Raw genomic sequence first — 27688 nt, 5'->3', positions numbered from 1 at the left:
GTCGTAGGCATTTGCGTAAGTGGGAGCAAATTTATATACAACAGTATTGTATTGTAGTCTTATATTCATATACAGGATCACTTTAACTCACCGCCTTGCGGTTTGCAAAATAGTCACTTAATACATGCAATTTTAGCCGCGGTTGTGTTATAATTTATGCAATTCGTAGCCATACAGTGTATTATGACCAACGCACAAACTTTTTGCTTCCAACCATCCACAATACAGTGGAACGGCCCCAAAACAAGGGAGAGATGAATTGGGTCCGAGGAACCTGTTCAACCGGACATTGAACCGGAAGCATGACTTCAGTGGGTTTAGGCCGGTACTTGGGAAAATCATAGCTGAAATGCTTTTAGCCTAATTGTTTTGATAAACTTATTAAATAGGTAATTATCAACTCTATTTGATAAGTTTTATTTGAATGCACTCTGCGTTAGCGGAGTGCAGCCTAAAGAAGGCAACTCAGCGATTTGCACTAACTTAAAAGTTAGTTTAATAAAGGGAAATTCTACAATTTGTTTTGATGTTTCCGAGACAGTTCCAAATATCAAGAATACAGTAAACGCAAGCAGGGGAACTATTAGAATGGCCTTTACAAGTATATGGGTTGTTTTTGCTGAAATTGTCATTTACAAAAAGTATCCGCGCTCGATGAGGCTTATATTTTTCGATCACCGAACCTTGTTTTGGCCACCAAATCATCAATTTTTGTCCGATTTGGCTAATTTTTTGTGGGCATGCTCCACTTGAGCCATAGTTGGGGATAAAACAAAAAAATTGGGCACAGCGAACCCTTTAGGACAAGTTTTTACCAATTTCCAAAAAAGTATCCGCGCTCGATGAGGCTTAACTTTTTCGATAACCGAGACTTTTTGAGGCTCTAAAATGTGTAAATATCGAATAAAAGTATTCTATGAGGTTTGAATACTCAAAAGAAAAAGCCTACAACACCTGGTGTTCCCAAGCGGTCACCCATCCAAGTACTAACCAGGCCCAATGTTGCTTAACTTCGGTGATCGGACGAAAACCGTTGCATTCAACATGGTATGGTCGTAGGCATTTGCTTAAGTGAGAGCGAATTTATATACAACAGTATTGTATTGTAGTCTTATATTCATATACAGGATCACTCTAACTCACCGCCTTGCAGTTTGCAAAATAGTCACTTAATACATGCAATTTTAGCCACGGTTGTGTTATAATTTATGCAATTCTTAGCCATACAGTGTATTATGACCAACGCACAAACTTTTTGCTTCCAACCATCCACAATACAGTGGAACGGCCCCAAAACAAGGGAGAGATGAATTGGGTCCCAGGAACCTGTTCAACCGGACATTGAACCGGAAGCATGACTTCAGTGGGTTTAGGCCGGTACTTGGGAAAATCATAGCTGAAATGCTTTTAGCCTAATTGTTTTGATAAACTTATTAAATAGGTAATTATCAACTCTATTTGATAAGTTTTATTTGAATGCACTCTGCGTCAGCGGAGTGCAGCCTAAAGAAGGCAACTCAGCGATTTGCACTAACTTAAAAGTTAGTTTAATAAAGGGAAATTCTACAATTTGTATTGATGTTTCCGAGACAGTTCCAAATATCAAATATACAGTAAACGCAAGCAGGGGAACTATTAGAATGGCCTTTACAAGTATATGGGGTGTGTTTGGAGCAATGGTTATTGCTGAAATTGTCATTTACAAAAAGTATCCGCGCTCGATGAGGCTTAATTTTTTCAATCACCGAACATTGTTTTTTGCCACCAAATCATCAATTTTAGTCCGATTTGGCTCATTTTTTGTGGGCATGCTCCACATGAGCCATAATTGGGGATAAAACAAAAAACTTTGGCACAGCAAACCATTTTGGACAAGTTTTTACCGATTTCAAAAAAAGTATCCGCGCTCGATGAGGCTTAACTTTTTCGATCACCGAACTTTGTTTTGGCCACCAAATCATCAATTTTAGTCCGATTTGGCTCATTTTTTGTGGGCATGCTCCACTTGAGCCTTAGTTGGGGATAAAACAAAAAAATTGGGCAGAGCGAACCATTTTGGACCAGTTTTTACCGATTTCAAAAAAAGTATCCGCGCTCGATGAGGCTTAACTTTTTCGATCACCGAGACTCTTTGAGGCTCTAAAATGTGTAAATATCGAATAAAAGTAATAAAAGTATTCTATGAGGTTTGAATACTCAAAAGAAAAAGCCTAAAACACCTGGTGTTGTCAAGCGGTCACCCATCCAAGTACTAACCAGGCCCAATGTTGCTTAACTTCGGTGATCGGACGAGAACCGGTGCATTCAACATGGTATGGTCGTAGGTATTTGCGTAAGTGGGAGCGAATTTATATACAACAGTATTGTATTGTAGTCTTATATTCATATACAGGATCACTTTAACTCACCGCCTTGCGGTTTGCAAAATAGTCACTTAATACATGCAATTTTAGCCGCGGTTGTGTTATAATTTATGCAATTCGTAGCCATACAGTGTATTATGACCAACGCACAAACTTTTTGCTTCCAACCATCCACAATACAGTGGAACGGCCCCAAAACAAGGGAGAGATGAATTGGGTCCGAGGAACCTGTTCAACCGGACATTGAACCGGAAGCATGACTTCAGTGGGTTCAGGCCGGTACTTGGGAAAATCATAGCTGAAATGCTTTTAGCCTAATTGTTTTGATAAACTTATTAAATAGGTAATTATCAACTCTATTTGATAAGTTTTATTTGAATGCACTCTGCGTTAGCGGAGTGCAGCCTAAAGAAGGCAGCTCAGCGATTTGCACTAACTTAAAAGTTAGTTTAATAAAGGGAAATTCTACAATTTGTTTTGATGTTTCCGAGACAGTTCCAAATATCAAAAATACAGTAAACGCAAGCAGGGGAACTATTAGAATGGCCTTTACAAGTATATGGGGTGTTTTTGCTAAAATTGTCATTTACAAACAGTATCCGCGCTCGATGAGGCTTAACTTTTTCGATCACCGAATTTTGTTTTGGTCACCAAATCATCAATTTTAGTCCGATTTGGCTCATTTTTTGTGTGCATGCTCCACTTGAGCCATAGTTGGGGATAAAGCAAAAAATAGGGCAGAGCAAACCATTTTGGACACGTTTTCACTAATTTTCTAAAAAAAAGTATCCGCGCTCGATGAGGCTTATTTTTTTCGATCACCGAACTTTGTTTTGGCCACGAAATCATCAATTTTTGTCCGATTTGGCTAATTTTTTGTGGGCATGCTCCACTTGAGCCATAGTTGGGGATAAAACAAAGATATTGGGCACAGCGAACCATTTAGGACAAGTTTTTACCAATTTCCAAAAAAGTATCCGCGCTCGATGAGGCTTAACTTTTTCGATCACCGAGACTTTTTGAGGCTCTAAAATGTGTAAATATCGAATAAAAGTATTCTATGAGGTTTGAATACTCAAAAGAAAAAGCCTACAACACCTGGTGTTCCCAAGCGGTCACCCATCCAAGTACTAACCAGGCCCAATGTTGCTTAACTTCGGTGATCGGACGAAAACCGTTGCATTCAACATGGTATGGTCGTAGGCATTTGCTTAAGTGAGAGCGAATTTATATACAACAGTATTGTATTGTAGTCGTATATTCATATACAGGATCACTCTAACTCACCGCCTTGCAGTTTGCAAAATAGTCACTTAATACATGCAATTTTAGCCACGGTTGTGTTATAATTTATGCAATTCTTAGCCATACAGTGTATTATGACCAACGCACAAACTTTTTGCTTCCAACCATCCACAATACAGTGGAACGGCCCCAAAACAAGGGAGAGATGAATTGGGTCCGAGGAACCTGTTCAACCGGACATTGAACCGGAAGCATGACTTCAGTGGGTTCAGGCCGGTACTTGGGAAAATCATAGCTGAAATGCTTTTAGCCTAATTGTTTTGATAAACTTATTAAATAGGTAATTATCAACTCTATTTGATAAGTTTTATTTGAATGCACTCTGCGTTAGCGGAGTGCAGCCTAAAGAAGGCAGCTCAGCGATTTGCACTAACTTAAAAGTTAGTTTAATAAAGGGAAATTCTACAATTTGTATTGATGTTTCCTAGACAGTTCCAAATATCAAATATACAGTAAACGCAAGCAAGGGAACTATTAGAATGGCCTTTACAAAAATATGGGCCGTGTTTGGAGCAATGGTTATTGCTGAAATTGTCATTTACAAAAAGTATCCGCGCTCGATGAGGCTTAACTTTTTCGATCACCGAACATTGTTTTGGCCACCAAATCATCAATTTTAGTCCGATTGGGCTCATTTTTTGTGTGCATGCTCCACTTGAGCCATAGTTGGGGATAAAAGAAAAAAATTGGGCAAAGCGAACCATTTTGGACACGTTTTCACCAATTTTCTAAAAAGTAGCCGCGCTCGTTGAGGCTTAACTTTTTCGATCACCGAACTTTGTTTTGGCCACCAAATCATCAATTTTTGTCCGATTTGGCTCATTTTTTGTGGGCATGCTTCACTTGAGCCATAATTGGGGATAAAACAAAAAAATGAGCAGAGCGAACCATTTTGGACACGTTTTCACCGATTTCACAAAAGTATCCACGCTCGATGAGGCTTAACTTTTTCGATCACCGAGACTTTTTGAGGCTCTAAAATGTGTAATTATTGAATAAAAGTATTCTATGAGGTTTGAATACTCTAAAGAAAAAGCCTACAACACCTGGTGTTCCCAAGCGGTCACCCATCCAAGTACTAACCAGGCCCAATGTTGCTTAACTTCGGTGATCGGACGAGAACCGGTGCATTCAACATGGTATGGTCGTAGGCATTTGCGTAAGTGGGAGCGAATTTATATACAACAGTATTGTATTGTAGTCTTATATTCATATACAGGATCACTTTAACTCACCGCCTTGCGGTTTGCAAAATAGTCACTTAATACATGCAATTTTAGCCACGGTTGTGTTATAATTTATGCAATTCGTAGCCATACAGTGTATTATGACCAACGCACAAACTTTTTGCTTCCAACCATCCACAATACATTGGAACGGCCCAAAACAAGGGAGAGATGAATTGGGTCCGAGGAACCTGTTCAACCGGACATTGAACCGGAAGCATGACTTCAGTGGGTTTAGGCCGGTACTTGGGAAAATCATAGCTGAAATGCTTTTAGCCTAATTGTTGTGATAAACTAATTAAATAGGTAAGTATCAACTGGCCTTTACAAAAACATGGGGCGTGTTTGGAGCAATGGTTATTGCTGAAATTGTCATTTACAAAAAGTATCCGCGCTCGATGAGGCTTAACTTTTTCGATCACCGAGACTTTTTGAGGCTCTAAAATGTGTAAATATCGAATAAAAGTATTCTATGAGGTTTGAATACTCAAAAGAAAAAACCTACAACACCTGGTGTTCCCAAGCGGTCACCCTTCCAAGTACTAACCAGGCCCAATGGTGCTTAACTTCGGTGATCGGACGAGAACCGGTGCACTCAACATGGTATGGTCGTAGGCATTTGCGTAAGTGGGAGCGAATTTATGTACAACAGTATTGTATTGTAGTCTTATATTCATATACAGGCTCACTTTAACTCGCCGCCTTGCGGTTTGCAAAATAGTCACTTAATACATTCAATTTTAGCCACCGTTGTGTTATAATTTATGCAATTCGTAGCCATACAGTGTATTATGAACAACGCACAAACTTTTTGCTTCCAACCATCCACAATACAGTGGAACGGCCCCAAAACATGGGAGAGATGAATTGGGTCCGAGGAACCAGTTCAACCGGACATTGAACCGGAAGCATGACTTCAGTGGGTTTAGGCCGGTACTTGGGAAAATCATAGCTGAAATGCTTTTAGCCTAATTGTTGTGATAAACATATTAAATAGGTAAGTATCAACTCTATTTGATAAGTTTTATTTGAATGCACTCTGCGTTAGCGGAGTGCTGCCTAAAGAAGGCAACTCAGCGATTTGCACTAACTTAAAAGTTAGTTTAATAAAGTGAAATTCTACAATTTGTATTGATGTTTCCGAGACAGTTCCAAATATCAAATATACAGTAAACGCAAGCAGGGGAACTGTTAGAATGGCCTTTACAAAAACATGGGACGTGTTTGGAGCAATGGTTATCGCTGAAATTGTCATTTACAAAAAGTATCCGCGCTCGATGAGGCTTAACTTTTTCGATCACCGAACTTTGTTTTGGTCACCAAATCATCAATTTTCGTCCGATTTGGCTCATTTTTCGTGTGCATGCTCCACTTGAGCCATAATTGGGGATAAAACAAAAAAATTGGGCAAAGGGAACCATTTTGGACACGTTTTTACCGATTTCAAAAAAAGTATCCGCGCTCGATGAGGCTTAACTTTTTCGATCACCGACTTTTTTGAGGCTCTAAAATGTGTAAATATCAAATAAAAGTATTCTATGAGGTTTGAATACTCAAAAGAAAAAGCCTACAACACCTGGTGTTCCCAAGCGGTCACCCATCCAAGTACTAACCAGGCCCAATGTTGCTTAACTTCGGTGATCGGACGAGAACCGGTGCATTCAACATGGTATGGTCGTAGGCATTTGCGTAAGTGGGAGCGAATTTATATACAACAGTATTGTATTGTAGTCTTATATTCATATACAGGATCACTTTAACTCACCGCCTTGCGGTTTGCAAAATAGTCACTTAATACATGCAATTTTAGCCACGGTTGTGTTATAATTTATGCAATTCGTAGCCATACAGTGTATTATGACCAACGCACAAACTTTTTGCTTCCAACCATCCACAATACATTGGAACGGCCCCAAAACAAGGGAGAGATGAATTGGGTCCGAGGAACCTGTTCAACCGGACATTGAACCGGAAGCATGACTTCAGTGGGTTTAGGCCGGTACTTGGGAAAATCATAGCTGAATTGCTTTTAGCCTAATTGTTGTGATAAACTTATTAAATAGGTAAGTATCAACTCTATTTGATAAGTGTTATTTGAATGCACTCTGCGTTAGCGGAGTGCAGCCTAAAGAATGGAACTCAGCGATTTGCACTAACTTAAAAGTTAGTTTAATACAGGGAAATTCTACAATTTGTATTGATGTTTCCGAGACAGTTCCAAATATCAAATATACAGTAAACGCAAGCAGGGGAACTATTAGAATGGCCTTTACAAGTATATGGGGTGTGTTTGGAGCAATGGTTATTGCTGAAATTGTCATTTACAAAAAGTATCCGCGCTCGATGAGGCTTAACTTTTTCGATCACCGAACTTTGTTTTGGTCACCAAATCATCAATTTTAGTCCGATTTGGCTCATTTTTGTGTGCATGCTCGACTTAAGCCATAATTGGGGATAAAACAAAAAAATTGGGCAGAGCGAACCATTTTGGACACGTTTTCACCGATTTTCTAAAAAGTATCCGCGCTCGATGAGGCTTAACTTTTTCGATCACCGAACATTGTTTTGGCCACCAAATCATCAATTTTAGTCCGATTTGGCTCATTTTTTGTGGGCATGCTCCACCTGAGCCATAATTGGGGATAAAACAAAAAAATCTGGCACAGCTAACCATTTTGGACAAGTTTTTACCAATTTCAGAAAAAGTATCCGCGCTCGATGAGGCTTAACTTTTTCGATCACCGAGACTTTTTGAGGCCTTAAAATGTGTAAATATCGAATAAAAGTATTCTATGAGGTTTGAATACTCAAAAGAAAAAGCCTACAACACCTGGTGTTCCCAAGCGGTCAACCATCCAAGTACTAACCAGGCCCAATGTTGCTTAACTTCGGTGATCGGACGAGAACCGGTGCATTCAACATGGTATGGTCGTAGGCATTTGCGTAAGTGGGAGCGAATTTATATACAACAGTATTGTATTGTAGTCTTATATTCATATACAGGATCACTTTAACTCACCGCCTTGCGGTTTGCAAAATAGTCACTTAATACATGCAATTTTAGCCGCGGTTGTGTTATAATTTATGCAATTTGTAGCCATACAGTGTAATATGACCAACGCACAAACTTTTTGCTTCCAACCATCCACAATACAGTGGAACGGCCACAAAACAGGGGAGAGATGAATTGGGTCCGAGGAACCTGTTCAACCGGACATTGAACCGGAAGCATGACTTCAGTGGGTTTAGGCCGGTACTTGGGAAAATCATAGCTGAAATGCTTTTAGCCTAATTGTTGTGATAAACTTATTAAATAGGTAAGTATCAACTCTATTTGATAAGTTTTACTTGAATGCACTCTGCGTTAGCGGAGTGCAGCCTAAAGAAGGCAACTCAGCGATTTGCACTAACTTAAAAGTTAGTTTAATAAAGGGAAATTCTACAATTTGTATTGATGTTTCCGAGACAGTTCCAAATATCAAATATACAGTAAACGCAAGCAGGGGAACTATTAGAATGGCCTTTACAAAAATATGGGGTGTGTTTGGAGCAATGGTTATTGCTGAAATTGTCATTTACAAAAAGTATCCGCGCTCGATGAGGCTTATTTTTTTCGATCACCGAACCTTGTTTTGGTCACCAAATCATCAATTTTAGTCCGATTTAGCTCATTTTTTGTGTGCATGCTCCATTTGAGCCATAATTGGGGACAAAATAAAAAAATTGGGCAGAGCGAACCATTTTGGACACGTTTTTACCGATTTTCTAAAAAGTATCCGCGCTCGATGAGGCTTAACTTTTTCGATCACCTAACTTTGTTTTGGCCACCAAATCATCAATTTTAGTCTGATTTGGCTCATTTTTTGTGGGTATGCTCCACTTGAGCCATAATTGGGGATAAAACAAAAAAATCCTGCACAGCGAACCATTTTGGACAAGTTTTTACCGATTTCAAAAAAAGTATCCGCGCTCGATGAGGCTTAACTTTTTCGATCACCGAGACTTTTTGAGGCTCTAAAATGTGTAAATATCGAATAAAAGTATTCTATGAGGTTTGAATACTCAAAAGAAAAAGCCTACAACACCTGGTGTTCCCAAGCGGTCAACCATCCAAGTACTAACCAGGCCCAATGTTGCTTAACTTCGGTGATCGGACGAGAACCGGTGCATTCAACATGGTATGGTCGTAGGCATTTGCGTAAGTGGGAGCGAATTTATGTACAACAGTATTGTATTGTAGTCTTATGTTCATATACAGGATCACTTTAACTCACCGCCTTGCGGTTTGCAAAATAGTCACTTAATACATGCAATTTTAGCCGCGGTTGTGTTATAATTTATGCAATTTGTAGCCATACAGTGTAATATGACCAACGCACAAACTTTTTGCTTCCAACTATCCACAAAACAGTGGAACGGCCACAAAACAGGGGAGAGATGAATTGGGTCCGAGGAACCTGTTCAACCGGACATTGAACCGGAAGCATGACTTCAGTGGGTTTAGGCCGGTACTTGGGAAAATCATAGCTGAAATGCTTTTAGCCTAATTGTTGTGATAACCTTAATAAATAGGTAAGTATCAACTCTATTTGATAAGTTTTACTTGAATGCACTCTGCGTTAGCGGAGTACAGCCTAAAGAAGGCAACTCAGCGATTTGCACTAACTTAAAAGTTAGTTTAATAAAGGGAAATTCTACAATTTGTATTGATGTTTCCGAGACAGTTCCAAATATCAAATATACAGTAAACGCAAGCAGGGGAACTATTAGAATGTTCTTTACAAAAATATGGGGTGTGTTTGGAGCAATGGTTATTGCTGAAATTGTCATTTACAAAAAGTATCCGCGCTCGATGAGGCTTAACTTTTTCGATCACCGAACCTTGTTTTGGTCACCAAATCATCAATTTTAGTCCGATTTAGCTCATTTTTTGTGTGCATGCTCCACTTGAGCCATAATCAGGGATACAATAAAAAAATTGGGCAGAGCGAACCATTTTGGACACGTTTTCACCGATTTTATAAAAAGTATCCGCGCTCGATGAGGCTTAACTTTTTCGATCACCGAACTTTGTTTTGGCCACCAAATCATCAATTTTAGTCCGATTTGGCTCATTTTTCGTGTGCATGCTCCACTTGAGCCATAGTTGGGAATAAAACAAAAGAATTGGGCAGAGCGAACCATTTTGGACACGTTTTCACCAATTTTCTAAAAAGTATCCGCGCTCGATGAGGCTTAACTTTTTCGATCACCGAACTTTGTTTTGGCCACCAAATCATCAATTTTAGTCCGATTTGGCTCATTTTTTGTGGGCATGCTCCACTTGAGCCATGTTTGGGGATAAAACAAAAAAATCTGGCACAGCGAACCATTTTGGACAAGTTTTTACCGATTTCAAGAAAAGTATCCGCGCTCGATGAGGCTTAACTTTTTCGATCACCGAGACTTTTTGAGGCCTTAAAATGTGTAAATATCGAATAAAAGTATTCTATGAGGTTTGAATACTCAAAAGAAAAAGCCTACAACACCTGGTGTTCCCAAGCGGTCACCCATCCAAGTACTAACCAGGCCCAATGTTGCTTAACTTCGGTGATCGGACGAGAACCGGTGCATTCAACATGGTATGGTCGTAGGCATTTGCGTAAGTGGCAGCGAATTTATATACAACAGTATTGTATTGCAGTCTTATATTCATATACAGGATCACTTTAACTCGCCGCCTTGCGGTTTGCAAAATAGTCACTTAATACATGCAATTTTAGGCACGGTTGTGTTATAATTTATGCAATTCGAAGCCATACAGTTTATTATGACCAAAGCACAAACTTTTTGCTTCCAACCATCCACAATACAGTGGAACGGCCCCATAACAAGGGAGAGATGATTTGGGTCCGAGGAACCTGTTCAACCGGACATTGAACCGGAAGCATGACTTCAGTGGGTTTAGGCCGGTACTTGGGAAAATCATAGCTGAAATGCTTTTAGCCTAATTGTTGTGATAAACTTATTAAATAGGTAAGTATCAACTCTATTTGCTAAGTTTTATTTGAATGCACTCTGCGTTACCGGAGTGCAGCCTAGAGAATGGACCTCAGCGATTTGCACTAACTTAAATGTTAGTTTAATAAAGGGAAATTTTACAATTTGTATTGATGTTTCCGAGACAGTTCCAAATATCAAATATACAGTAAACGCAAGCAGGGGAACTATTAGAATGGCCTTTACAAGTATATGGGGTGTGTTTGGAGCAATGGTTTTTGCTGAAATTGTCATTTACAAAAAGTATCCGCGCTCGATGAGGCTTAACTTTTTCGATCACCAAACTTTGTTTTGGTCACCAAATCATCAATTTTAGTCCGATTTGGCTCATTTTTTTGTGTTCATGCTCCACTTGAGCCATAGTTGGGAATAAAACAAAAAAATTGGGCAGAGCGAACCATTTTGGAATCGTTTTCACCAATTTTCTAAAAAGTATCCGCGCTCGATGAGGCTTAACTTTTTCGATCATCGAACATTGTTTTGGCCACCAAATCATCAATTTTAGTCCGATTTGGCTCATTTTTTGTGGGCATGCTCCACTGGAGCCATAATTGGGGATAAGACAAAAAAATCTGGCACAGCGGACCATTTTGGACAAGTTGTTACCGATTTCAAAAAAAATATCCGCGCTCGATGAGGCTTAACTTTTTCGATCACCGAGACTTTTTGAGGCTCTAAAATGTGTAAATATCGAATAAAAGTATTCTATGAGGTTTGAATACTCAATAGAAAAAGCCTACAACACCTGGTGTTCCCAAGCGGTCACCCATCCAAGTACTAACCAGGCCCAATGTTGCTTAACTTCGGTGATCGGACGAGAACCGGTGCATTCAACATGGTATGGTCGTAGGCATTTGCGTAAGTGGGAGCGAATTTATATACAACAGTATTGTATTGTAGTATTATATTCATATACAGGATCACTTTAAATCACCGCCTTGCGGTTTGCAAAATAGTCACTTAATACATGCAATTTTAGCCGCGGTTGTGTTATAATTTATGCAATTCGTAGCCATACAGTGTATTATGACCAACGCACAAACTTTTTGCTTCCAACCATCCACAATACAGTGGAACGGCCCCAAAACAGGGGAGAGATGAATTGGGTCCGAGGAACCTGTTCAACCGGACATTGAACCGGAAGCATGACTTCAGTGGGTTTAGGCCGGTACTTGGGAAAATCATAGCTGAAATGCATTTAGCCTAATCGTTGTGATAACCTTATTAAATAGGTAAGTATCAACTCTATTTGATAAGTTTTATTTGAATGCATTCTGCGTTAGCGGAGTGCAGCCTAAAGAAGGCAACTCAGCGATTTGCACTAACTTAAAAGTTAGTTTAATAAAGGGAAATTATACAATTTGTATTGATGTTTCCGAGACAGTTCCAAATATCAAATATACAGTAAACGCAAGCAGGGGAACTATTAGAATGGCCTTTACAAAAATTTGGGGTGTGTTTGGAGCAATGGTTATTGCTGAAATTGTCATTTACAAAAAGTATCCGCGCTCGATGAGGCTTAACTTTTTCGATCACCGAACTTTGTTTTGGCCACCAAATCATCAATTTTAGTCCGATTAGGCTCATTATTTTGTGGACATGCTCCACTTGAGCCTTAGTTGGGGATAAAACAAAAAAATTGGGCAGAGCGAACCATTTTGGAAACGTTTTTACCGATTTTCAAAAAGTATCCGCGCTCGATGAGGCTTAACTTTTTCGATTACCGAACTTTGTTTTGGTCACCAAATCGTCAATTTTTGTGCGATTTGGCTCATTTTTTGTGGGCATGCTCCACTTGAGCCATAATTGGGGATAAAACAAAAAATCTGGCACAGGGAACCATTTTGGACAAGTTTTTACCGATTTCCAAAAAAGTATCCGCGCTCGATGAGGCTTAACTTTTTCGATCACCGAGACTTTTTGAGGCTCTAAAATGTGTAAATATCGAATAAAAGTATTCTATGAAATTTGAATACTCAAAAGAAAAAGCCTGGCCTGCAACACCTGGTGTTCCCAAGCGGTCACCCATCCAAGTACTAACCAGGCCCAATGTTGCTTAACTTCGGTGATCGGACGAGAACCGGTGCATTCAACATGGTGTGGTCGTAGGCATTTGCGTAAGTGGGAGCGAATTTATATACAACAGTATTGTATTGTAGTATTATATTCATATACAGGATCACTTTAAATCAGCGCCTTGCGGTTTGCAAAATAGTCACTTAATACATGCAATTTTAGCCGCGGTTGTGTTATAATTTATGCAATTCGTAGCCATACAGTGTATTATGACCAACGCACAAACTTTTTGCTTCCAACCATCCACAATACAGTGGAACGGCCCCAAAACAGGGGAGAGATGAATTGGGTCCGAGGAACCTGTTCAACCGGACATTGAACCGGAAGCATGACTTCAGTGGGTTTAGGCCGGTACTTGGGAAAATCATAGCTGAAATGCTTTTAGCCCAATCGTTGTGATAACCTTATTAAATAGGTAAGTATCAACTCTATTTGATAAGTTTTATTTGAATGCACTCTGCGTTAGCGGAGTGCAGCCTAAAGAAGGCAACTCAGCGATTTGCACTAACTTAAAAGTTAGTTTAATAAAGGGAAATTCTACAATTTGTATTGATGTTTCCGAGACAGTTCCAAATATCAAATATACAGTAAACGCAAGCAGGGTAACTATTAGAATGGCCTTTACAAAAATTTGGGGTGTGTTTGGAGCAATGGTTATTGCTGAAATTGTCATTTACAAAAAGTATCCGCGCTCGATGAGGCTTAACTTTTTCGATCACCGAACCTTGTTTTGGCCACCAAATCATCAACTTTAGTCCGATTAGGCTCATTATTTTGTGGACATGCTCCACTTGAGCCTTAGTTGGGGATAAAACAAAAAAAACGGGCAGAGCGAACCATTTTGGAAACGTTTTTACCGATTTTCAAAAAGTATCCGCGCTCGATGAGGCTCAACTTTTTCGATAACCGAACTTTGTTTTGGTCACCAAATCGTCAATTTTTGTGCGATTTGGCTCATTGTTTGTGGGCATGCTCCACTTGAGCCATAATTGGGGATAAAACAAAAAATCTGGCACAGGGAACCATTTTGGATAAGTTTTTACCGATTTCCAGAAAAGTATCCGCGGTCGATGAGGCTTAACTTTTTCGATCACCGAGACTTTTTGAGGCTCTAAAATGTGTAAATATCGAATAAAAGTATTCTATGAGGTTTGAATACTCAAAAGAAAAAGCCTGCAACACCTGGTGTTTCCAAGCGGTCACCCATCCAAGTACTAACCAGGCCCAATGTTGCTTAACTTCGGTGATCGGACGAAAACCGTTGCATTCAAGATGGTATGGTCGTAGGCATTTGCTTAAGTGAGAGCGAATTTATATACAACAGTATTGTATTGTAGTCTTATATTCATATACAGGATCACTCTAACTCACCGCCTTGCGGTTTGCAAAATAGTCACTTAATACATGCAATTTTAGCCGCGGTTGTGTTATAATTTATGCAATTCGTAGGCATACAGTTTATTATGACCAACGCACAAACTTTTTGCTTCCAACCATCCACAATACAGTGGAATGGCCCCAAAACAAGGGAGAGATGAATTGGGTCCGAGGAACCTGTTCAACCGGACATTGAACCGGAAGCATGACTTCAGTGGGTTTAGGCCGGTACTTGGGAAAATCATAGCTGAAATGCTTTTAGCCTAATTGTTGTGATAAACTTATTAAATAGGTAATTATCAACTCTATTTGATAAATTTTATTTGAATGCACCCTGCGTTAGCGGAGTGCAGCCTAAAGAAGGGAACTCAGCGATTTGCACTAACTTAAAAGTTAGTGTAATAAAGGGAAATTCTACAATTTGTATTGATGTTTCCGAGACAGTTCCAAACATCAAATATACAGTAAACGCAAGCAGGGGAACTATTAGAATGGCCTTTACAAAAATATGGGGTGTGTTTGGAGCAATGGTTATTGCTGAAATTGTCATTTACAAAAAGTATCCGCGCTCGATGAGGCTTAACTTTTTCGATCACCGAACTTTGTTTTGGTCACCAAATCATCAACTTTAGTCCGATTTAGCTCATTTTTTGTGTGCATGCTCCACTTGAGCCTTAGTTGGGGATAAAACAAAAAAATTGGGCAGAGCAAACCATTTTAGAAACGTTTTTACCGATTTTCAAAAAAGTATCCGCGCTCGATGAGGCTTAACTTTTTCGATCACCGAACTTTGTTTTGGTCACCAAATCGTCAATTTTTGTCCGATTTGGCTTTTTTTTGTGGGCATGCTCCACTTGAGCCACAATTGGAGCTAAAACAAAAAATCTGGCACAGCAACCCATTTTGGACAAGTTTTTACCGATTTCCAAAAAAGTATCCGCGCTCGATGAGGCTTAACTTTTTCGATCACCGAGATTTTTGAGGCTCTAAAATGTGTAAATATCGAATAAAAGTATTCTATAAGGTTTGAATACTCAAAAGAAAAAACCTACAACACCTGGTGTTCCCAAGCGGTCACCCATCCAAGTACTAACCAGGCCCAATGTTGCTTAACTTCGGTGATCGGACGAGAACCGGTGCATTCAACATGGTATGGTCGTAGGCATTTGCGTAAGTGGGAGCGAATTTATATACAACAGTATTGTAGTGTAGTATTATATTCATATACAGGATCACTTTAAATCACCGCGTTGCGGTTTGCAAAATAGTCACTTAATACATGCAATTTTAGCCGCGGTTGTGTTATAATTTATGCAATTCGTAGCCATACAGTGTATTATGACCAACGCGCAAACTTTTTGCTTCCAACCATCCACAATACAGTGGAACGGCCCCAAAACAGGGGAGAGATGAATTGGGTCCGAGGAACCTGTTCAACCGGACATTGAACCGGAAGCATGACTTCAGTGGGTTTAGGCCGGTACTTGGGAAAATCATAGATAAATTGCTTTTAGCCTAATTGTTGTGATAAACTTATTAAATAGGTAAGTATCAACTCTCTTTGATAAGTTTAATATGACTGCACTCTGCGTTAGCGGAGTGCAGCCTAAAGAAGGGAACTCAGCGATTTGCACTAACTTAAAAGTTAGTTTAATAAAGGGAAATTCTACAATTTGTATTGACGTTTCCGAGGCAGTTCCAAATATCAAATATACAGTAAACTCAAGCAGGGGAACTATTAGAATGGCCTTTACAAAAATATGGGGTGTGTTTGGAGCAATGGTTATTGCTGAAATTGTCATTTACAAAAAGTATCCGCGCTCGATGAGGCTTAACTTTTTCGATCACCGAACTTTGTTTTGGTCACCAAATCATCAACTTTAGTCCGATTTAGCTCATTTTTTGTGTGCATGCTCCACTTGAGCCATAACTGGGGATAAAACAAAAAAATTGGGCAGAGCGAACCATTTTGGACACGTTTTTACCGATTTTCTAAAAAGTATCCGCGCTCGATGAGGCTTAACTTTTTCGATCACCGAACTTTGTTTTGGCCACCAAAATCATCAATTTTAGTCCAATTTGGCTCATTTTTTGGGTGCATGCTCCACTTGAGCCATAGTTGGGGATAAAACAACAAAATTGGGCAGAGCGAACCATTTTAGAAACGTTTTTACCGATTTTCAAAAAAGTATCCGGGCTCGATGAGGCTTAACTTTTTCGATCACCGAACTTTGTTTTGGTCACCAAATCATCAATTTTAGTCCAATTTGGCTTATTTTTTGTTAATTGAGCCATAGTTGGGGATAAAACAAAAAATCTGGCACAGCGAACCATTTTGGACAAGTTTTTACCGATTTCCAAAAAAGTATCCGCGCTCGATGAGGCTTAACTTTTTCGATCACCGAGAATTTTTGAGGCTCTAGAATGTGTAAAAATCAAATAAAAGTATTCTATGAGGTTTGAATACTCAAAAGAAAAAACCTACAACACCTGGTGTTCCCAAGCGGTCACCCTTCCAAGTACTAACCAGGCCCAATGTTGCTTAACTTCGGTGATCGGACGAGAACCGGTGCATTCAACATGGTATGGTCGAAGGCATTTGCGTAAGTGGGAGCGAATTTATATACAACAGTATTGTATTGTAGTCTTATATTCATATACAGGATCACTTTAACTCGCCGCCTTGCGGTTTGCAAAATAGTCACTTAATACATGCAATTTTAGCCACGGTTGTGTTATAATTTATGCAATTCGTAGCCATACAGTGTATTATGATCAACGCACAAACTTTTTGCTTCCAACCATCCACAATACAGTGGAACGGCCCCATAACAAGGGAGAGATGAATTGGGTCCGAGGAACCTGTTCAACCGGACATTGAACCGGAAGCATGACTTCAGTGGGTTTAGGCCGGTACTTGGGAAAATCATAGATAAATTGCTTTTAGCCTAATGTTGCGCATGATGATCAAAACGCTATTAATGTCACTTTCGGATCAATACCTCAAAGTGTGATAGGAAAGCCACAAGCAAGTACTCCACTTTGTGCAGGAAAGTCCTTTGGGAGTGAGTCTTTTATAAAAAGAGATTTTTCACTAAAAGCTGCTTTTTCACTAAGATTTAAAATCCTGGCTTTTTCTTTTACCTTTTTCTCCTAATTTTACTTTTCAAAATTTCCTTTAAATCCCTTTCCTCCTTAGCTTTAGCTTTGTAACTTGCTTAAGATTTAAAATCCTGACTTTTCTTCTTAATCCCGACTTTTCTTTTACTTTTCTTCCAGTTTTATTCTCACCTTCAAAAGTCTTAAGCTCAAAAGTCTTTTCTTTTTGCTCAGTTTTATCCCTCATCTTCAAAGTCTTAATAGAAAATTTTTTGAGAAGTCAGAGCCTCTTTGAGGCTGAGTTTTAAAATGAGCCAAATTGAAAGGCTTCTATCTGAAGCCAGAATGACGGCAGAAGAATCAACGCAAGACGAAAGCGATTTTACTGAAGTAAGGAATAAAAGAAAACGCTTCAGAAAAGCGCCAAATCCCATCAACAACGTAAGACCAATGATTGTTTCAATTGACCCAAGACCATCACAAACTCAGTTTGCAAAAGCAATCAGGTCGAATTTTCCAGCCGTCAAGATCAAGCAAATAAGAGAACTGAGGAACAATACCGACTTCTTTATTCAGCCAGAGGACCTCACTTCAAGAGAATGCTTGATGCTGTCACTAAACCTAAATCAGGCCTTTCCAAATGCCAAAGTGAACGCCAGGAACACACTTCCCAAGCCTAAAACTAAACCAAGTTTCGTCATTGTAAATGTTCACCACCGCATTACTGAAGATGAGGTAAAGGAAGAACTTTTAAATAACAACGCAATGAACGTCATCAAAGTGTCACGAATAACAAGTCGAGCAACGGGCCAGCCAACAAAATTAATACGCGTGATCACGGAATCCAACAATCAAGTCAACGCAGCTCAAAAGCATGGCGTCAAAATAGGCTGGCAGCTATACCGATGTGAAGCAAGCCGCGAACCACCACATGTTATGCAATGTTTCAAATGCCAGAAATTTGGCCACTCAGCAAGGGATTGCACTAATGCAATTCGATGTCTTCGCTGCTCGCAAGATCATAGTGTAAAAGAATGCAATGTTGCAAAAGAAAATGCCAAATGCTCAAACTGTGGTGGTGCTCATGCTACAGTTTATCGAGGCTGTCCAGCATATCAGCATAAGTTAGCAGAGGCCTCAAAAAAGATAAATGAGAACAAATTCTCAGCCGTAACTAATAAACAGAGCTCTCAAGCAAAGACTGACCTAACGCCATTAACTGAAAAAATTGCTGTTCTAGTAGTTGAAGTCCTGAGCAAGATACGAACAGTTCTTAACACTATGTCCTACAGTGACATAATAAATATTGTCTCTAACAGCGCCTCACGTATCTTCAATGAAAAAATTGATGGCCAGAGAATACATGACAGCATAAAAAGCGCAAATACAACTCCTGTTATTTCAATTCAAACAAACAATTTACCAAACAGCCAAAACTTTTCGCAAAATGGATAAGCTCAAGATTTTGCAATGGAACTGTCGCGGACTAAACAACAAAATAAGTGATCTGATTTTGTTTTCAACAGAAGAAGAAATAGATGTAATTTGTGTAAATGAAGTTAAGAACTGGAAAAAAACAACCTCCCTCAACAACTACATTGTTGCATCAGAATCCTTCAACAACGGTCATCATGGCTCTGCTATCTTAGTGAAGAACAGCATTGTTATCAAAATAATAGAACCCGTAGAAAAAGAAACTGATAGCAGTGGAAGAACACTAGAAATACTTAAAATTTGCCTTAAGTTGCCCTCTTTCGATAATTTTTGGATAATAACTGCTTACAATTCCCCTGGAAGGCTACTCTCGACCGATAAAATATTTTCAGGAAAGTTGAAAAATGTCTTCATATGTGGCGACTTCAATGCTCCCCACCATGAACTAAACTGCTCCTACGATTCTGAAAATGGGGAAAAACTCCTATATATTATTGACGAGGGCACTTTTAAACTGCTGAACAACGGTTATCACACCTATCAGTCGTTTGGTGAAAAATGCAAAAATATGTTAGATCTGCACTTTTGCGATAATTCACTTTTTGCGCATTTTAACAACTTTCAAGTATCAGAAGATTTAGGCAGCGATCACAAAGTTACAATTACGACCGTGCACCTGAGAAAAGGTGAAGTTTTTTCAACTAAAATCAAAAATCAACTACAGAAAGTTTAGAGAACATGCAAGAAAATTACACAGATCATCAAATCTCTGGCCTGTGATGTATCCAAAAAAGAATGAATTAAATAAATTTAGCACCAGTTTAATTGAGTTAATACACAAATCTCTGGAAGACTCCTGCATTCAAAAGAAAGAGCTCCCCTACAGTGTTGAGACGCAAAAACTGATTAAAATGAGGAGAAAAAGGCGAAGAGAGCTCAAAATAGCAGTTGGCGATCACTATACCTCTTTAAGAACGGAGATAAATTACCTACAGAAAGAAATTAAACGATCAATGATGCGATCAGAAGACAGAAAAAGAGCAAAGGTCTTGGAAAGTGCATGTGATAAGGGTAGCAAAGGCTTCTGGAAAGCAATAAAAGAACTAACTAATAAAAACGAGCCCAAACAAAAAACAGCAGAATACCCAAAATTATTCTATAAAGATTGTGTGGCGGTCACCGACAAGGAGAAAAGTGAAATATTTAAACAGCTGCTAATGGACACAATGAAAAATCACGAAACGGACTCATCAATAATCTCTGAACTCTGCGATAATATTGAAAATGAAACAGAAGCAATAATAAATACAAATGAACATACTGAACAACTGGGCATTGTGGTTACCACAAAAGAATTTGATGAAATCTTGAAAGAGACGAGAAAAACATGCCCTGGGCCGGACAAAATCTGCTACAAAATCCCTGAAGAATTACCCAAGAATGTTAAAGCCCTTGCCTGTCTCCTCATATCTAGCTCCATAAACAACTCCTTTGTTCCTTTTAACTGGAAAGAATCCCAGATAAAAATGATACCAAAACAAGACAAAGACCGATCGAAGGCTGAAAACTACCGACCCATTAGTCTTACAAACTGCATAGCCAAAATATGTGAAACTGTTGTAAAAAATATTGTTATGGAATATTGTGAAAGCCAAAATATATTCGGCGAGACTCAGAGTGCTTACAGGAAACACCGCTGCACAACAGACAACCTCATTAAACTCACTCAGCACGTCAGTGAAGCCTTTCAGTGGTCCGAAATGGTTGGTTTCGTTTGCTTGGATGTCGAAAAAGCGTTCGATGCTGTATGGCGCCTAGGACTCGTGCACAAATTAAACTCGATAGGGCTAAAGAATTCGGTCATAAGATGGATAAATTCATTCTTGTCGCAAAGGAATGTCTTTGTGAAGATAAACTCCACTGTCAGTGATAGTTTCAGCCCGACAGCTGGAGTACCTCAAGGGAGCGTAATTGCTCCCATTCTCTTTCTCATTTACGTCAGTGGTTTGCCGCAAATAAAAGCCCAGATCTCACAGTTCGCTGACGACTTTGCCCTCTACTATAGGTCACGATCCCCGAAATTAATCGAAAAACATCTCCAATCATCACTGAATAGTCTAATTAATTGGTGCGACTCATTGAAAATCAAAATTAACCCAAATAAAACTCATTACCTGATCTTTAAAAACCCCTCAAAGAAAGAATCTTCTCTAGAGCTCAACATTAAAGGAATTACCATTCAGAAGACACAATTGATAAAATTCTTGGGTATCATTCTTACTCCAAACCTCAAATGGAATGAACATTGCAAAGATTTAATACGAAGAGCGAACAGCAGGCTATTTCAACTCTGGAAGCTTAGTAACCTAAACGTGAACGAAGAAAGCCTAATTTTGGTTTACAAATCTTGGATCAGACCACTCTTTCTGTACTCAAATGCTTGCTGGCTGGCTCAATCGCATGCCCTTATCAATAAAATACAAAACGTTCAAAACCGAGCCCTACGAATTTGCCTTCGAAAACCAAGATGGTATCAGACTCAAAACCTCCACGAAGAGGCAAACATGAAGCCAGTCAGAGAAATGCAGGTTGAACTGGCCAACAGGTATATTCAAAGGGCAATCAAAAACAACATACTGTCTGTATCAGAGCTGATATATAAGAAACGACAGTGCCCGCTCAACTCTTGCAAAAGCACTCTTGATCATCTAAATTACTAAATTTCACGGCCGCATACGCAATAGACTAGTGGCTAAGATGACTGCTCAGAATAGTGACCGACTAAACAAAAGGAGGATCAATCCCAGTTTAATCTGGGAAATTCAATATAAAAGATCTTCATCTTTCAAACAACAGAAATGGGATCAATGACTAAAGAAAAACAAAAACTAAGAGAGGAAAACTAAGGAAACAGGGGGAAAATACAACAATAAACAGGAAAACAAATCTACAGATAGTGCAAATGAAAAACTGGCAGTCGGATAACCAAAAGTAGCTGTCGAGTGGCACAGTTGCGAAGAGCACAAAAAGGATTATTGATGTAAACACTACTACGGTTCGAGTCCAACTCCAGCAACTTTACATTTATTTTATTGAGGCGTTTCCTCCATCCAATAAACTGCATCAAAATTTCAACGTCTTGAAAAACAGGAAAGTGGCGCAGTTACCAACAGCGCGTGGATTATCAACGAAAGAATGAACATTTCTTTTCTCCGACCCGGGTTCGAATCCAGCTCAGTTGCCTCCAACTTTCCTTATTATAATTAATTTTTTTCCCGCTATATTAACAATATGAAAAACAACAGAACCATCAGACGTGTTAAATGTATTCGGCCAGCCGCTCGCTTAGTCAATTCGGGGCCAAATACAACTCAGTCTTTGCCATTCTCTGACCATCTCATTCAATTGTCTTCATATGTTTGGCCAGCCGCCCGCCTAGTCAATTCGGGGCTGAACAGATCACAGCTGTCATCAATATCTCTATGCTTAGTTACTGACCAAATCTTACGCCTTCTTTCGAAGCCTCTCATTTCTACTTTATTGAAAACTATTTTACTTTTTCACTCAACACTCCACTGATTTAAAAGGAAAAGGTCTTTGAGATTAAACAAAAACATTAACTCTTGTGCTGCGCGTGGTTTGGTTTCAGTGGTTTTATGGTTTAGGTTAGCGTAGCACTTTTATTGATCAATTTCTTAATTCTGTCACTTTTATGTTAATGCGTTTTTCCAGTCAGAAACAACGCTTTTGTTTATTCTGTTTCTCCCTCTCTTCATTACTCATAATCGTTCTTTTTTTTCCTCCTCAATCTTTCTCGACAACGAAGCAGGACTATTTGAAATCAGGGACACCAATCTAAGCCCTATCTATAATTGAATCGAGCGGACAGCAACATATTTGAATGAAAGCTGAATTTTTTCACATGATACATGACACTTAGCGCGGACCGCTAAAAAAACAGCACAACTGGGAGCTTCGGTTCGAAACCGTTCAAGTCAGTTTGTCGATCTCCGTTTTAAACTTGCAACGACTTAAACATTGAAAGAACAAAGCTTTGAAACGAAAATCTTGCAGAAAAATCAGTCAACTTAGTGCAGTGAACTATCACCTCGAAGAAACAGAACATCAAGACGCGTGGGTTCGAATCCCACCCACGCCCATCGAGCATTTAAAGCTTTCCCATTCAATTTTAATTTATTTTTTTTGTTGTAATTTATCATACTTACCTGAAGAAACTATCACACTCATTTTAAACAATTTCCACAAGGCTAGCCAAGAAAACGATCCAATAGCGTTTGTATACGTCAAGCTCAGCCAGCAGAAGTCCTCCATGGTACTTGAAATGGCTGAGTGCATCCGAGGCAGAGGAAGTCTTCTACTACAGATATATAGAACTTTAAATCTTAATCGGAACTTCTCAAACTCAATTTTTTAAACTAAAACTTCTCTTACTGTGTATATAACTGTGTATATAGCTTCTTTCACCTCTGGTTGTACATAAATTGTATTATATCTCGCGATAAATTGCTTTTAGCCTAATTGTTAGTTTAATAAAGGGGAATTCTACAATTTGTATTGATGTTTCCGAGACAGTTCCAAATATCAAATATACAGTAAACGCAAGCAGGGGAACTATTAGAATGGCCTTTACAAAAATATTGGGTGTGTTTGGAGCAATGGTTATTGCTGAAATTGTCATTTACAAAAAGTATCCGCGCTCGATGAGGCTTAACTTTTTCGATCACCGAACTTTGTTTTGGTCACCAAATCATCAATTTTAGTCCGATTTAGCTCATTTTTTGTGTGCATGCTCCACTTGAGCCATAAATGGGGATAAAACAAACAATTGGGCAGAGCGAACCTTTTTGGACACGTTTTTACCGATTTTCTAAAAAGTATCCGCGCTCGATGAGGCTTAACTTTTTCGATCACCGAACTTTCTTTTGGCCACCAAATCATCAATTTTAGTCCGATTTGGCTCATTTTTTGTGTGCATGCTCCACTTGAGCCATAGTTGGGGATAAAACAAAAAAAATGGGCAGAGCGAACCATTTTGGACACGTTTTTACTGATTTTCTAAAAAGTATCCGCGCTCGATGTGGCTTAACTTTTTCGATCACCGAACTTTGTTTTGGCCACCAAATCATCAATTTTAGTCCGATTTAGCTCATTGTTTGTGTGCATGCTCCACTTGAGCCATAATTGGGGATAAAACAAAAAATGGGACAGAGCGAACCATTTTGGACACGTTTTTACCGATTTTCTAAAAAGTATCCGCGCTCGATGAGGCTTGACTTTTTCGATCACCGAACTTTGTTTTGGCCACCAAATCATCAATTTTAGTCCGATTTAGCTCATTTTTTGTGTGCATGCTTCACTTGAGCCATAATTGGGGATAAAACAAAAAAATTGGGCAGAGCGAACAATTTTGGACACGTTTTTACCAATTTTCTAAAAAGTATCCGCGCTCGATGAGGCTTAACTTTTTCGATCACCGAACTTTGTTTTGGCCACTAAATCATCAACTTTGGTCCGATTTAGCTCATTTTTTGTGTGCATGCTCCACTTGAGCCATAATTGGGGATAAAACAAAAAAATTGGGCAGAGCGAACCATTTTGGACACGTTTTTACCAATTTTCTAAAAAGTATCCGCGCTCGATGAGGCTTAACTTTTTCGATCACCGAACTTTGTTTTGGTCACCAAATCATCAATTTTAGTCCGATTTAGCTCATTTTTTGTGTGCATGCTCCACTTGAGCCATAAATGGGGATAAAACAAACAATTGGGCAGAGCGAACCTTTTTGGACACGTTTTTACCGATTTTCTAAAAAGTATCCGCGCTCGATGAGGCTTAACTTTTTCGATCACCGAACTTTCTTTTGGCCACCAAATCATCAATTTTAGTCCGATTTGGCTCATTTTTTGTGTGCATGCTCCACTTGAGCCATAGTTGGGGATAAAACAAAAAAAATGGGCAGAGCGAACCATTTTGGACACGTTTTCACTGATTTTCTAAAAAGTATCCGCGCTCGATGTTGCTTAACTTTTTCGATCACCGAACTTTTTTTTGGCCACCAAATCATCAATTTTAGTCCGATTTAGCTCATTGTTTGTGTGCATGCTCCACTTGAGCCATAATTGGGGATAAAACAAAAAATGGGACAGAGCGAACCATTTTGGACACGTTTTTACCGATTTTCTAAAAAGTATCCGCGCTCGATGAGGCTTGACTTTTTCGATCACCGAACTTTGTTTTGGCCACCAAATCATCAATTTTAGTCCGATTTAGCTCATTTTTTGTGTGCATGCTTCACTTGAGCCATAATTGGGGATAAAACAAAAAAATTGGGCAGAGCGAACAATTTTGGACACGTTTTTACCAATTTTCTAAAAAGTATCCGCGCTCGATGAGGCTTAACTTTTTCGATCACCGAACTTTGTTTTGGCCACTAAATCATCAACTTTGGTCCGATTTAGCTCATTTTTTGTGTGCATGCTCCACTTGAGCCATAATTGGGGATAAAACAAAAAAATTGGGCAGAGCGAACCATTTTGGACACGTTTTTACCAATTTTCTAAAAAGTATCCGCGCTCGATGAGGCTTAACTTTTTCGATCACCGAACTTTGTTTTGGCCACCAAATCATCAATTTTAGTCCGATTTAGCTCATTTTTTGTTTGCATGCTTCACTTGAGCCATAATTGTGGATAAAACAAAAAAATTGGGCAGAGCGAACCATTTTGGACACGTTTTCACCGATTTTCTAAAAAGTATCCGCGCTCGATGAGGCTTAACTTTTTCAATCACCGAACTTTGTTTTGGCCACCAAATCATCAATTTTAGTCCGATTTAGCTCATTGTTTGTGTGCATGCTCCACTTGAGCGATAATTGGGGATAAAACAAAAAAATTGGGCAGAGCGAACCATTTTGGACACGTTTTTACCAATTTTCTAAAAAGTATCCGCGCTCGATGAGGCTTAACTTTTTCGATCACCGAACTTTGTTTTGGCCACCAAATCATCAATTTTAGTCCGATTTAGCTCATTTTTTGTTTGCATGCTTCACTTGAGCCATAATTGTGGATAAAACAAAAAAAATGGGCAGAGCGAACCATTTTGGACACGTTTTCACTGATTTTCTAAAAAGTATCCGCGCTCGATGTGGCTTAACTTTTTCGATCACCGAACTTTGTTTTGGCCACCAAATCATCAATTTTAGTCCGATTTAGCTCATTGTTTGTGTGCATGCTCCACTTGAGCCATAATTGGGGATAAAACAAAAAATGGGACAGAGCGAACCATTTTGGACACGTTTTTACCGATTTTCTAAAAAGTATCCGCGCTCGATGAGGCTTGACTTTTTCGATCACCGAACTTTGTTTTGGCCACCAAATCATCAATTTTAGTCCGATTTAGCTCATTTTTTGTGTGCATGCTTCACTTGAGCCATAATTGGGGATAAAACAAAAAAATTGGGCAGAGCGAACAATTTTGGACACGTTTTTACCAATTTTCTAAAAAGTATCCGCGCTCGATGAGGCTTAACTTTTTCGATCACCGAACTTTGTTTTGGCCACTAAATCATCAACTTTGGTCCGATTTAGCTCATTTTTTGTGTGCATGCTCCACTTGAGCCATAATTGGGGATAAAACAAAAAAATTGGGCAGAGCGAACCATTTTGGACACGTTTTTACCAATTTTCTAAAAAGTATCCGCGCTCGATGAGGCTTAACTTTTTCGATCACCGAACTTTGTTTTGGCCACCAAATCATCAATTTTAGTCCGATTTAGCTCATTTTTTGTTTGCATGCTTCACTTGAGCCATAATTGTGGATAAAACAAAAAAATTGGGCAGAGCGAACCATTTTGGACACGTTTTCACCGATTTTCTAAAAAGTATCCGCGCTCGATGAGGCTTAACTTTTTCAATCACCGAACTTTGTTTTGGCCACCAAAACATCAATTTTAGTCCGACTTGGCTCATTTTTTGTGTGCATGCTCCACTTAAGCCATAATTGGGGATAAAACAAAAAAATTGGGCAGAGCGAACCATTTTGGACACGTTTTTACCGATTTTCTAAAAAGTATCCGCGCTCGATGTGGCTTAACTTTTTCGATCACCGAACTTTGTTTTGGCCACCAAATCATCAATTTTAGTCCGATTTGGCTCATTTTTTGTGTGCATGCTCCACTTGAGCCATAATTGGGTATAAAACAAAAAAATTGGGCAGAGCGAAGCATTTTGGACACGTTTTCACCGATTTTCAAAAAAGTATCCGCGCTCGATGAGGCTTAACTTTTTCCATCACCGAACTTTGTTTTGGCCACCAAATAATCAATTTTAGTCCGATTTGGCTCATTTTTTGTGTGCATGCTCCACTTAAGCCATAGTTGGGGATACAACAAAAAAATTGGGCAGAGCTAACCATTTTGGACACGTTTTTACTGATTTTCTAAAAAGTATCCGCGCTCGATGTGGCTTAACTTTTTCGATCACCGAACTTTGTTTTGGCCACCAAATCATCAATTTTAGTCCGATTTGGCTCATTTTTTGTGTGCATGCTCCACTTAAGCCATAGTTGGGGATAAAACAAAAAAATTGGGCAGAGCTAACCATTTTGGACACGTTTTTACTGATTTTCTAAAAAGTATCCGCGCTCGATGTGGCTTAACTTTTTCGATCACCGAACTTTGTTTTGGCCACCAAATCATCAATTTTAGTCCCATTTAGCTCATTTTTTGTGTGCATGCTCCACTTGAGCCATA

The 27688-nt window shown here is 39.1% G+C and overlaps 14 non-coding genes across 14 annotated transcripts; all 14 read right to left on the bottom strand.

Annotated features, from left to right (window-relative positions):
* Positions 1–942: 942 nt before the first annotated feature.
* LOC142347192 (5S ribosomal RNA) lies at positions 943–1061 on the bottom strand. Its single transcript, XR_012760208.1, has one exon. It is a non-coding gene; the product is annotated as a 5S ribosomal RNA (ribosomal RNA).
* A 1146-nt stretch (positions 1062–2207) lies between these two features.
* On the bottom strand, positions 2208–2326 carry LOC142347277 (5S ribosomal RNA). The gene has a single exon (XR_012760288.1). It is a non-coding gene; the product is annotated as a 5S ribosomal RNA (ribosomal RNA).
* Positions 2327–3449: 1123 nt separating this feature from the next.
* On the bottom strand, positions 3450–3568 carry LOC142347191 (5S ribosomal RNA). Its single transcript, XR_012760207.1, has one exon. It is a non-coding gene; the product is annotated as a 5S ribosomal RNA (ribosomal RNA).
* A 1134-nt stretch (positions 3569–4702) lies between these two features.
* On the bottom strand, positions 4703–4821 carry LOC142346544 (5S ribosomal RNA). Its single transcript, XR_012759598.1, has one exon. It is a non-coding gene; the product is annotated as a 5S ribosomal RNA (ribosomal RNA).
* Positions 4822–5392: 571 nt separating this feature from the next.
* On the bottom strand, positions 5393–5511 carry LOC142347252 (5S ribosomal RNA). Its single transcript, XR_012760264.1, has one exon. It is a non-coding gene; the product is annotated as a 5S ribosomal RNA (ribosomal RNA).
* A 947-nt stretch (positions 5512–6458) lies between these two features.
* LOC142346543 (5S ribosomal RNA) lies at positions 6459–6577 on the bottom strand. The gene has a single exon (XR_012759597.1). It is a non-coding gene; the product is annotated as a 5S ribosomal RNA (ribosomal RNA).
* Positions 6578–7712: 1135 nt separating this feature from the next.
* On the bottom strand, positions 7713–7831 carry LOC142347007 (5S ribosomal RNA). Its single transcript, XR_012760036.1, has one exon. It is a non-coding gene; the product is annotated as a 5S ribosomal RNA (ribosomal RNA).
* Positions 7832–8967: 1136 nt separating this feature from the next.
* Positions 8968–9086, bottom strand: LOC142347006 (5S ribosomal RNA). Its single transcript, XR_012760035.1, has one exon. It is a non-coding gene; the product is annotated as a 5S ribosomal RNA (ribosomal RNA).
* Positions 9087–10410: 1324 nt separating this feature from the next.
* Positions 10411–10529, bottom strand: LOC142346542 (5S ribosomal RNA). Its single transcript, XR_012759596.1, has one exon. It is a non-coding gene; the product is annotated as a 5S ribosomal RNA (ribosomal RNA).
* A 1137-nt stretch (positions 10530–11666) lies between these two features.
* LOC142346541 (5S ribosomal RNA) lies at positions 11667–11785 on the bottom strand. Its single transcript, XR_012759595.1, has one exon. It is a non-coding gene; the product is annotated as a 5S ribosomal RNA (ribosomal RNA).
* A 1140-nt stretch (positions 11786–12925) lies between these two features.
* On the bottom strand, positions 12926–13044 carry LOC142347154 (5S ribosomal RNA). Its single transcript, XR_012760172.1, has one exon. It is a non-coding gene; the product is annotated as a 5S ribosomal RNA (ribosomal RNA).
* A 1135-nt stretch (positions 13045–14179) lies between these two features.
* On the bottom strand, positions 14180–14298 carry LOC142347280 (5S ribosomal RNA). Its single transcript, XR_012760291.1, has one exon. It is a non-coding gene; the product is annotated as a 5S ribosomal RNA (ribosomal RNA).
* A 1133-nt stretch (positions 14299–15431) lies between these two features.
* Positions 15432–15550, bottom strand: LOC142346948 (5S ribosomal RNA). Its single transcript, XR_012759981.1, has one exon. It is a non-coding gene; the product is annotated as a 5S ribosomal RNA (ribosomal RNA).
* A 1314-nt stretch (positions 15551–16864) lies between these two features.
* Positions 16865–16983, bottom strand: LOC142347205 (5S ribosomal RNA). The gene has a single exon (XR_012760220.1). It is a non-coding gene; the product is annotated as a 5S ribosomal RNA (ribosomal RNA).
* Positions 16984–27688: the final 10705 nt, after the last annotated feature.

Source organism: Convolutriloba macropyga, chromosome 9 (assembly GCF_964194025.1).
Source record: "Convolutriloba macropyga chromosome 9, txConMacr16.3, whole genome shotgun sequence".
Taxonomy (NCBI): domain Eukaryota; kingdom Metazoa; phylum Xenacoelomorpha; order Acoela; family Convolutidae; genus Convolutriloba; species Convolutriloba macropyga.
The sequence above is the reverse complement of the archived record's forward strand: the minus strand, read 5'-3'. Positions and strand labels throughout refer to the sequence as shown.